General features: G+C 37.2%; 1 long non-coding RNA gene across 1 annotated transcript; it reads left to right on the plus strand.

The window, feature by feature from the left end:
* The first annotated feature begins 422 nt into the window (after positions 1–422).
* LOC134513211 (uncharacterized) lies at positions 423–8638 on the plus strand. The gene is made up of 2 exons (XR_010070339.1): positions 423–556; positions 4352–8638. It is a non-coding gene; the product is annotated as an uncharacterized LOC134513211 (long non-coding RNA).
* The last annotated feature ends 459 nt before the right edge of the window (positions 8639–9097 follow it).

Raw genomic sequence — 9097 nt, forward strand, 5'->3', positions numbered from 1 at the left:
ATAAGTTTTGTCCATGTGAACTAGCTCCAATGACCTTAAACTGAGTGTTTCAAGTTTCAGATAAAAAACCTGGGATAGAGGGAGGGAGGAGTAAGCACACTTTGTATCGAGGATGTGCCTTTTGCCATCCCTCTGAAATCTGACCCTAGCTGATTAAATTTCATACTGTTGGGGGAGGGTGGGGAAGGAAGCTCACAGGTGTTCAATAGATTCACATTTTAACCATTTAATTCCCCAAAGATGTCATCCCCGAGGGACTGGACATGATGTTCTCATGACTTGTGCTCTGAGTGCTGAGTCTGAGCACCTAAACTGAGGTCAGGGTCTCACAATGATACTTCTTTCTCTGATTTAGGGAGATAAAGTGGAAGGGGAAAGAACCTGGGGAGAGGGAAGGGAGTAAATTGTGATGGGAGTAAGTCACAGAATGCTACTGAGTGGGATGGAAATAAGAGATGAGACAGATAGGATACAGAGGGGAAGGATAAGGTTTGTCAGTGTAACCATAACTGATGAAGTAAAAACAGGCTTGGACAAGGGGCGTGAGAGATTTGAGGTAAGACCAACTGCTATCTTAAATTTTAACATTTCATAGCCTCTTCTCATAGTTTTCATTTTTTAATATATCTTTGTTGTATATAATTGCTTGTAGAGATGAGAAAATATTATATATAGCTCTGTTTCACTCTCCTTCATCCTAAACCTCAATTTAATTATCTGCTGAAGCAAATGTTGATAAGAAATGTGAATAAGTTCCAGTTAACTCCTAAGAGAAGTTTCTCTCTCTCAGGAACTACAAGAAATATTACTTTGTAAACAAATGTCCAAACACTCAGAATCATTGTAAATTACTTTATTTCAATTATTGTAAAAGAGAAAGTATTGTGAATAATATAAATGACTTTTAAACCTGAGAACTTCAGGTTTAAAGAATGGAAAAACTTCAATGCTTTGTAAGCCTTTTCAGATCAAGAAGCCTAGGGCAGCACGATTCAAATGGATTCAGGCTCAGACAGTGACCTCATGAAGAAATACCCCATACCTCAGTAAAAAGGAACTGCATGCCTCCGATTTAAAATCTCCGTGGCTGTTTGGTCCTCAGATGCTCATGACACAGTGCCAAAACCGGTTCGAGTATTCAAACTGGCACCAGCTCTGAGGACAAAGGTCAGTCTATCAGTCATCCCCACGCCAATCATCCCTTCTGTTCTCAGAGACACCTTTAAATCCTATCTTGCTAATCGTTTCTCTTCTCTGATCTTGACCTCAGCAAGATCAGTTTTTGGAGACTAACTGAGTGTGACCTGCCAAGCAATTTGGCCATGATTATATTTTCCCACACACAGCTTCAGAAACTGCTATTGGACATGTTCAGTGATTGCCTCATCAAATGATGGGCAGTATCATCTCAGTCTTTCACAACACTGATACCAAAAAAGTATGATACCACCGAGTACTTTGATATTAAATAACACATGTTGTTAATAAAGTGGTTGCTAGAACTACAGAAGAACGTAGATGCCTTCCTTTTCTTATTAACATCCCTGACCTCCTGAATATCTCCTGGAGGCCCAGGATATGTCCTTGGAGGATGCCATATCATTATGTACACTAAAGAAAGATTTAAGTGGTATTGGACCATGCCTTCCACTCCAAGTCCTCCCTAAGGTATAGAGATTATACGGTGTCTTGTCCCTTTAGAATATTGCTCATGCTCACCTATGCCCTATTGGTAGACGTTTCTGGGTTTCCTTTTGTACTAAGTTGTCCTGCAGAAATACTTCTATTTGCAGAAATTCTATTTGCAGAAATACAGAGCATTGCAGCTAAATCCATACTTTTTTTCCCACTGCTTATGTCTTGTGCTTTTAAACACTGCAGTGCAAAATATCTGGGTCACATAACTTTCTCTGCAACCTTGTCCTCTCCCAAATTCTCTCCTATTACTACTGCCAGTGTCCTAGCAGATGAAGCAGATGAATTGTCCTGCTGCTGTGTTGAGAACAGAAACACTGGAGAAAAAGGATCAGGCATACTGAAACAAGATATTTTCTGCTGGAACTAGACTATTGTGTCTTGAGTAGAGCCAGTAAAACTGTATTTTATCTTCTACAGGCAATTCTGATGAAACTTATGGCAGAATTTCAAATACTGAAAAATTTCAAATGAAAACCAGACTTATTTCAATTTCAAAATAATATTTAATGGGACTTGAAGTTTGCAGACCTCATGCCTTCATTTTTCTCTATGTGATGGACTCAGACATGAATATTGGGCCAGACAAATATCCCACTGTATCTTGCTGTGTCCCCTTCTGGATAGGTCAAAGAATCAGATGTTAAAAAGAAAAATTCTGCGTAAGCAAAAGTACTAATAGCCTAGTTCAATAAACTGTGTTTCTTTATTATTAAATGAAGATTTATTTTTCTTCCCAATGTGTATCACGTAAGACAACTGGAGGACAAGGAAAAGTAAATAATCTTGCTTTTCAGTATTTTTGAATGGAAACTCAGCAACATTTGAGGAAAATTATAAAAGCATTGAATAACAATGAACTAGTTACACAATCTGGTGAGCACTCTCTTCACTCCTTGCTATGTCTGCAAAACCATGGTTAGCATAAATCAGAGACATCATGCCTGGCACCAGTGCCACCTACCAAGGTGGATGACCGTAGGAGTACCATTTGCAAAACGGGATAGTGCCAGGGGGTGAGTGGCGATGGCATCTGCTACAGTGGCACCAGATAAGTTAAACATTATCTTAAGATAATCTGCTTGTTATGGAAAAGTAATGGATATGATAGCGTTTACGTGATCTAGCTTTAAAGAGACTGAGAGCAATGGTTTTGTCTGTGATTCATTTTTCATGAAAGAGTAAAAATACTAAACCCCTAAAATTTCTAGTTTAAAGGCTATTCATAGTACCAACTCAGCTGTTTCTTTTTTCTAGGAAAAGGAAAAAGAGAGCTCCCTAATATAGCTATAAGATAACTTGCCATTGGTAGCGTGTTCTGTATGCTTTATTGACTGTACTGCTGAGAATAAAAGTGAAGCCAAAGATAATGGTGAAAAACTGTCTTCAAACATAAAAAGGAGTGATAAGGCTACTGAAAAAACCCCACGTCAAAAGCAAATCAAATGTCTATCATTTAAAAGGAATGAACTGAAGTTAACTGGAAATGCAGAGCATTGAAGCAGGTGACCTACCTGAAGATTGCCAAAAATCAATCTGCTTATCCTGCTCTTTCATAGTACGTTAGCCAAGATGTAATCCAAAAAATTCTCCACGTTTATGTTTTTCAGATATCCAGGTATTGATATTGCAACCAGTTTCTCATAAATTCTGTAGTGGAATCTCAGCAAAGTCCATGAAATTGGGGCTAATGCAGAAAACCCAAAATAAACAATGGAAAGACAGACACATTTATTATTTGCACTACAGATCAATCCATAGTTTATAGCCTCAATTCCTAAAGAAAATTTGTATTAAAAGCTCTTGCTGTCAATTTAGTGGAGCTTTTTTTTATTATTTTATTCTCAGATCTGCCTCCATTAGTGATGAGTAACTCCACTTCAAAATTGTTTATATAAAAAACAATCTTTTCATGTCATTGACACAAAGAGTAGTGCCAAGGCTGCAAAACTGCAGACCAGTACAGCACCCATATGGATGTGGTCACGTGGATCTGGCTTGATAAGGCTCTTTGCTAAGCTACCTAGGCTAACTGAAAAGCTGTATGCTGACAGTATAAAGTGTCTGAGGAAATATTTAAATAGTAGGAATGGCTCTTCTTGAATGCGCCACCTCTAAGTTAGTTTAAAAAGATCTGCTGTTTCTGTACCCAATACAGAGAGGCATTCCACATTCCTAGACTTTCTGGGAAAAGCCTTACATCCTACAAGCCAGCACAGTATAAATTAATTTTACAATATTTTGATGATTTACACCAACTGGTATAGGGTCCAAGACCAGTCAGAAAATAAAGAGAAAGATTTAAGATGCAGGAAACAGGTTTCAAGCAGTGTCTGGACACTGTATATAATTCAGAGAAGAATCATTCCAGAAGAGGAAGGCTTTAAGGCTATCAACTTGTCTGGCACTTTTCATAAGCATTAAATTATCTTAAACAATGCATAAAAGCCTTCTTTTTCTGAGGTGATACGTGAGTGATCCAACCCTGATTGATCTAAGTCCAGAAACATATCATAAGATACACTTAAGAAAGAAGCGGAAACAAGAATCAAGAATCTCGAAACCTTTAAACCCTCTAATCCTCTTTGTTTTGGGGCTGTGGATATGGTTTTAGACATGCAATTAATTACACACAGGAATGGTGATTGCTTTCCAGCAGGATGACAAAAAAGCTTTGCTCCGAGAGGTCAACAAATCCTGTCTCACTTTGAGCCTTTGCTTTTACTGGCCACGCTGCTCTTCGTGCCACCTCCAGCACCAGGAAGCAGATGGGACTTCCTTTCCATCCGGCTGCTGAGCAGGAAATGTTTGACTCTTCGACAGCCGTGAACAGACAGCCAAGAGCCACGGTGGAAAAGCACGAGAGGAACTGATGGGCTCTCCGACACCGCAGCAACTTCCGACTGCCAGGCCACGGAGATCGCATACACACTCTCGCATCCTACCCAAAACTGAGCATTCTTGAAAGATTAGAAATGTTGACCTCGGGTACAAATGCCGGAAATGAGACTAATTAGTCTGGAAATACAGCTTGAGAAAAATCAGTTGTTCATATTATCCAGACACCCACTATGCCAAGAACCATCCTTGCTCTAGACTAGGTGCCTGCTGTCCCCTTTGTTCTACGATATTTTTTTGGTGCCAGTACATACTGCATTTTCATTGTGTAGCCATCTCCAGTTACATTTGAAATTTGATTTTGCTTTCTTGCTACATCAATACAAGGGAGAAGTTTCTTATCAAGGTACAAAATAAGCCTGGTCTCATTGATGTATAAATCTGTAATACATTCAAATTCAGAATGACCTACTGCAAGTACTGCAATATGGGATATTTCTGGACTCTAACAGGAAATTGCATTATCTTGAGTTTCCACCTTTCTTGCAATTAATTCTAAGCAGATCTATAGATGCAAATACAACTCCCCCATAATATTAATACTAATATCAAGCAAACATGATCACAGATGGTTCACAGATCAGCTGAGACTGGAAGGCACCTGTAGAGATCATGTAGTACAACCCCCCTATTCAAAGTAAGGACAACTAGAGCAGGTTGCTCAGAGGCATGTCCTGATGAGTTTTGAATATCTCCAAAGATAGAGACTCCACAGGCTCTCTGTGCAACCTCTTTCAGTGTCTGACCACCCTTGCTGTAAAAAAGTTTTTTCTTGTGTTTAAATGGAATTTCTTGTGTTTTGGTTTATGCCTATCTGTGCCTATTGCCATTTGTGTATTCACTGGATAACACTGAAATCTCTAGGTCTCTAGGTGACCCTGCTCTGGCAGGTTGGTTGGACTAGATGATCTCCAGAGGGCCCTTCCAACCCTACGATTCTATGATTCTGTGAAATAACATATATATATAAATAAATTCATGAAATATTAAGAGCAAAAGGGATAAAGAAACAAACCATGAGCCAAACAAAATGGGAGATATTATAGCTAATGAAATTTATGACACTCTTAAGTTAAGGACAGAAGAGATTAGTAGACCATTTCATATGATCCTATAAAACACAGGCAAAGAATTCTTATCAGAGGATTCTTTTACTGACACTGTAGATTATATGTTGTTGAAAAGGGCATCTGGTCTTGATAGCACAGAAAGCAAAAACAGTTACGTATTGAAATAATTAGAAATGAGAAAACATTTCTTTTTGCACCCTAAATTTCCTCCTCTTGCCCTATGGATGGAAATAGGTCCATCTGGTTTAGGTACTTAATCAGTTTATTCATGTACTTATTTGCTAGTATATATTTTCAGTTTTGTTTTTTAAATTCCTGGACTCTGCATTGAGTATTACAAATAAGATAGTCCTGCATGAGCATCCAGTTTAGCCTGATGTCTGTCAAGGTGGTTGGAAGACTGAGCACTGTGCGGAGATCCTGCTGAAATTCTGTTTTAAAGCTTGACTGACTTTTCCACTTCTGACTCTGTTAACTTCTTCGCCATTCACACTGTCTGCCTTCGTTACACTTTGTGCTGGGTTCTGCTTTGTTTCAGCCTTCATGACTGTTAGTGAGATCGCACATAATCTGGTTTGCCTCTAAGTAGCTGGTCTCTAGCTTTGTGTAGACCAATAAACAAGTGGCTGCCCATTCTCCCCCAGTATGGATATCTATATTTTGGGTGTATAATGAAGCAGTCTTTCTATCTATGGTCAGGACAAGAAGGCTATCAGTTATGCTGTACCATGACCTTATCTCTTTGCATGTGCCTTTTAATTGCTGAAAAATAAATTTCCACAGACATCACTAGCAGCAGAGACTCATCAGTATAACGCAAGCCACAGCAGAATACAAGAATGGGCTTTAGAGCAGTTTTTTTCCTTAATTTAAAAAAAACAAACAAACAAAAAAAACAAACCAAAACCAAACCAAATCAACTTGCTGAACAGGTAAGAACTGAAATGTAAGTACTGGGAAATAAGTAGCCTCTATTTAGCCACATCACAACTATTTATGCCTTTCCATGTTGCTAAACCATTCCCAACAGAGCTGACAGCCCTTAAAAACAGAACAATCATGGATTAGTGTCAATTAATTACTTTCCGTTTGGCAAAAATTACATTATATCGTGACTACTGAGGATGGAAGTAGTTATATTTGACATTCAGTTCTATCATTGTATGAAGCACTCAGAAGCTATTCCAGTTTTCAAAAATACACTTATGTGTATTGTTAAAGTGTCATATTAACAAATACCTGCCCTGAGGTACTGACTTGCAGTAACTATTTCTTTTATGTGAATTATTGTTTATCTCCTTCTAAATCCCAGATAAATATCTGAAATATTTTGAGCTGTCCAGTACTAGAGAGGTAAATCATAAGAAATGAATTCACCTATTCATATTCCAATTTCCTTTTCTATTACATAAACCCAGATATTTGCCAAAGAAATATCTACACAGTGTGTGAATCCAACCCTGTGACTATTTTAACACTGTCCAGCAGTACAGCAATTCAGAGCTCATATGCTTTTGCATTTGCCGTGGTTGACTTGCATTAACTATGATGGCATTTTTGTAATGTGGACTCACACCTCGTAATAACTAACTTGAAGAAAGGTGTTAGATCTAATTGCATACCATCACCAGCTCTCTTCCATTATTATTTAGAAGAAACATTAGAGAGCTGATGATGGAAACCAGCAGGCAGAATTACCAGTTTATGTGTGTAAAATTTGTGATACTGACTCAAGCAGATTCTGGCAGTCCAGATGAAAAGAATTTCTCAATGCAGTTGTAGGAAAAAAGCAACTAGTTCAAAGATGTTCCATCAGATGACAAAGATAAGGACAACATTTATTTTTATCTACATCTAATATGACAGTAGAGTATTAGAAGCACTTCAAATATCTCTGCTGCAATTACCTAAATTAAAAGGTATACTAACCACCTCTTAGAAGCTCACCATTGAGATGAGTTCTTAATTTCTAGTATTTTAAGATTCAGTCACATCTGAAGAAGCAGAGGTTTTCCCATGAAAGATAAATTGAAACTTCACCAGTCACTTGCTGTCAACATTTTAATGTATATGGTAGGTGTGGTAGGTGTGCTTTAAAGAAACAGGACATTAAGAAGCCTTCTGCTTTTCAGTGAAAATGCTTCAGAAGACTGCTGCACATTAGTCTCAAATGTGAATATGAAGGCAAGTGCCCAAATTTACAGCCTAATCAGGGTGACAGTTGATATCATCGTAGTTAACATAAGATGAAAGTTTTAGTTTACAGATCATTTGGTCATTGATGCGCTGAGGAAGATCAATGTTAAGTAAGTCCTTCAGGGGCCAATTCTAGGAAGGGAGTGCTACAAAAGACTTTAAATGGCCTGTAGTTTCATAGTCCAGTCTTCCTAAGGAAGAATGCAAAATATAGAGGAAAATTGTTGGGCTATTGTTATATTTTCTGCTCACTATGATGGGACTTGGTGCTGCTTGCTGCTGTATGGTGTAAGGTTAAAAAAATTACCAATTTCATGAAAGAACAGAGGTCATCATTACTTATAATTTTCTTGTTTAGGTGAGAATCACATCTGTTTCCATTGACAAGACAATCTGATGGTTGATTAGTAACAATTTATATTCCATTATATTCTAACGGAAGTAGATGTAACATGAGAAGATTGAAAAATAGTCTTCATGTCACTTAATTGTCGTTTAGTATTCAGTATAATGAAGACTTAATTTTACATGAGTAAGTCCAGAATGTTGAACAGTTACAGTGGATCTCTATTTCTGTCTCTTCGGTGAAGATATTTTATATGCTAGTTTTGTGATTTAAATGACACTATGTCTAAAATGTTTCCAATTTAATTAATTATTTTGTATTACCAGCAACTCACAGCAAAATTAAGCATTCTAGAATTGCATCTTGTTTATCTGTTATAGAAACACTATGCTATCAAATATATATACCAATAAAAAGCCAAAGCCTCTTGAGCCACTTAATTAGCTACCATCTCCTCATTCACTGTTCAGTATCTTTCCTGGTAAAACCATTTTTAAATTGGCTAAAAAAGAACACACAAATTATATTTAAAAATTAATTTAGTTTGTATAGGTACATAAAAACAATCTTTTCTTCACTGTTCTCTTCCTTGGCTTCTATCTACCCATTTTTCTGATGTAGTTACTGTCTATCCTAATTGTTTAATATATTCATCATGAAGAATGCATAATATAGTCCATATATTTGAAACAATATGTTATGTTATTATGTTACATTGATGAATTTCATGCTAATTTTAAAAGCAACCATTCAATATAATCTACAAATTACATAATACTTAGGGCATATGTAGGTATTATACAATACCTAGATAGTGTGGTAGAAGGTGTTACAGAAAAGCATTGAACTGATTGTAGCTCTAGCTGAAGTACTACTGACAGATATAACTAAA

This window comes from Chroicocephalus ridibundus, chromosome 3 (genome assembly GCF_963924245.1).
Source record: "Chroicocephalus ridibundus chromosome 3, bChrRid1.1, whole genome shotgun sequence".
NCBI classification, from domain to species: Eukaryota; Metazoa; Chordata; class Aves; order Charadriiformes; family Laridae; genus Chroicocephalus; species Chroicocephalus ridibundus.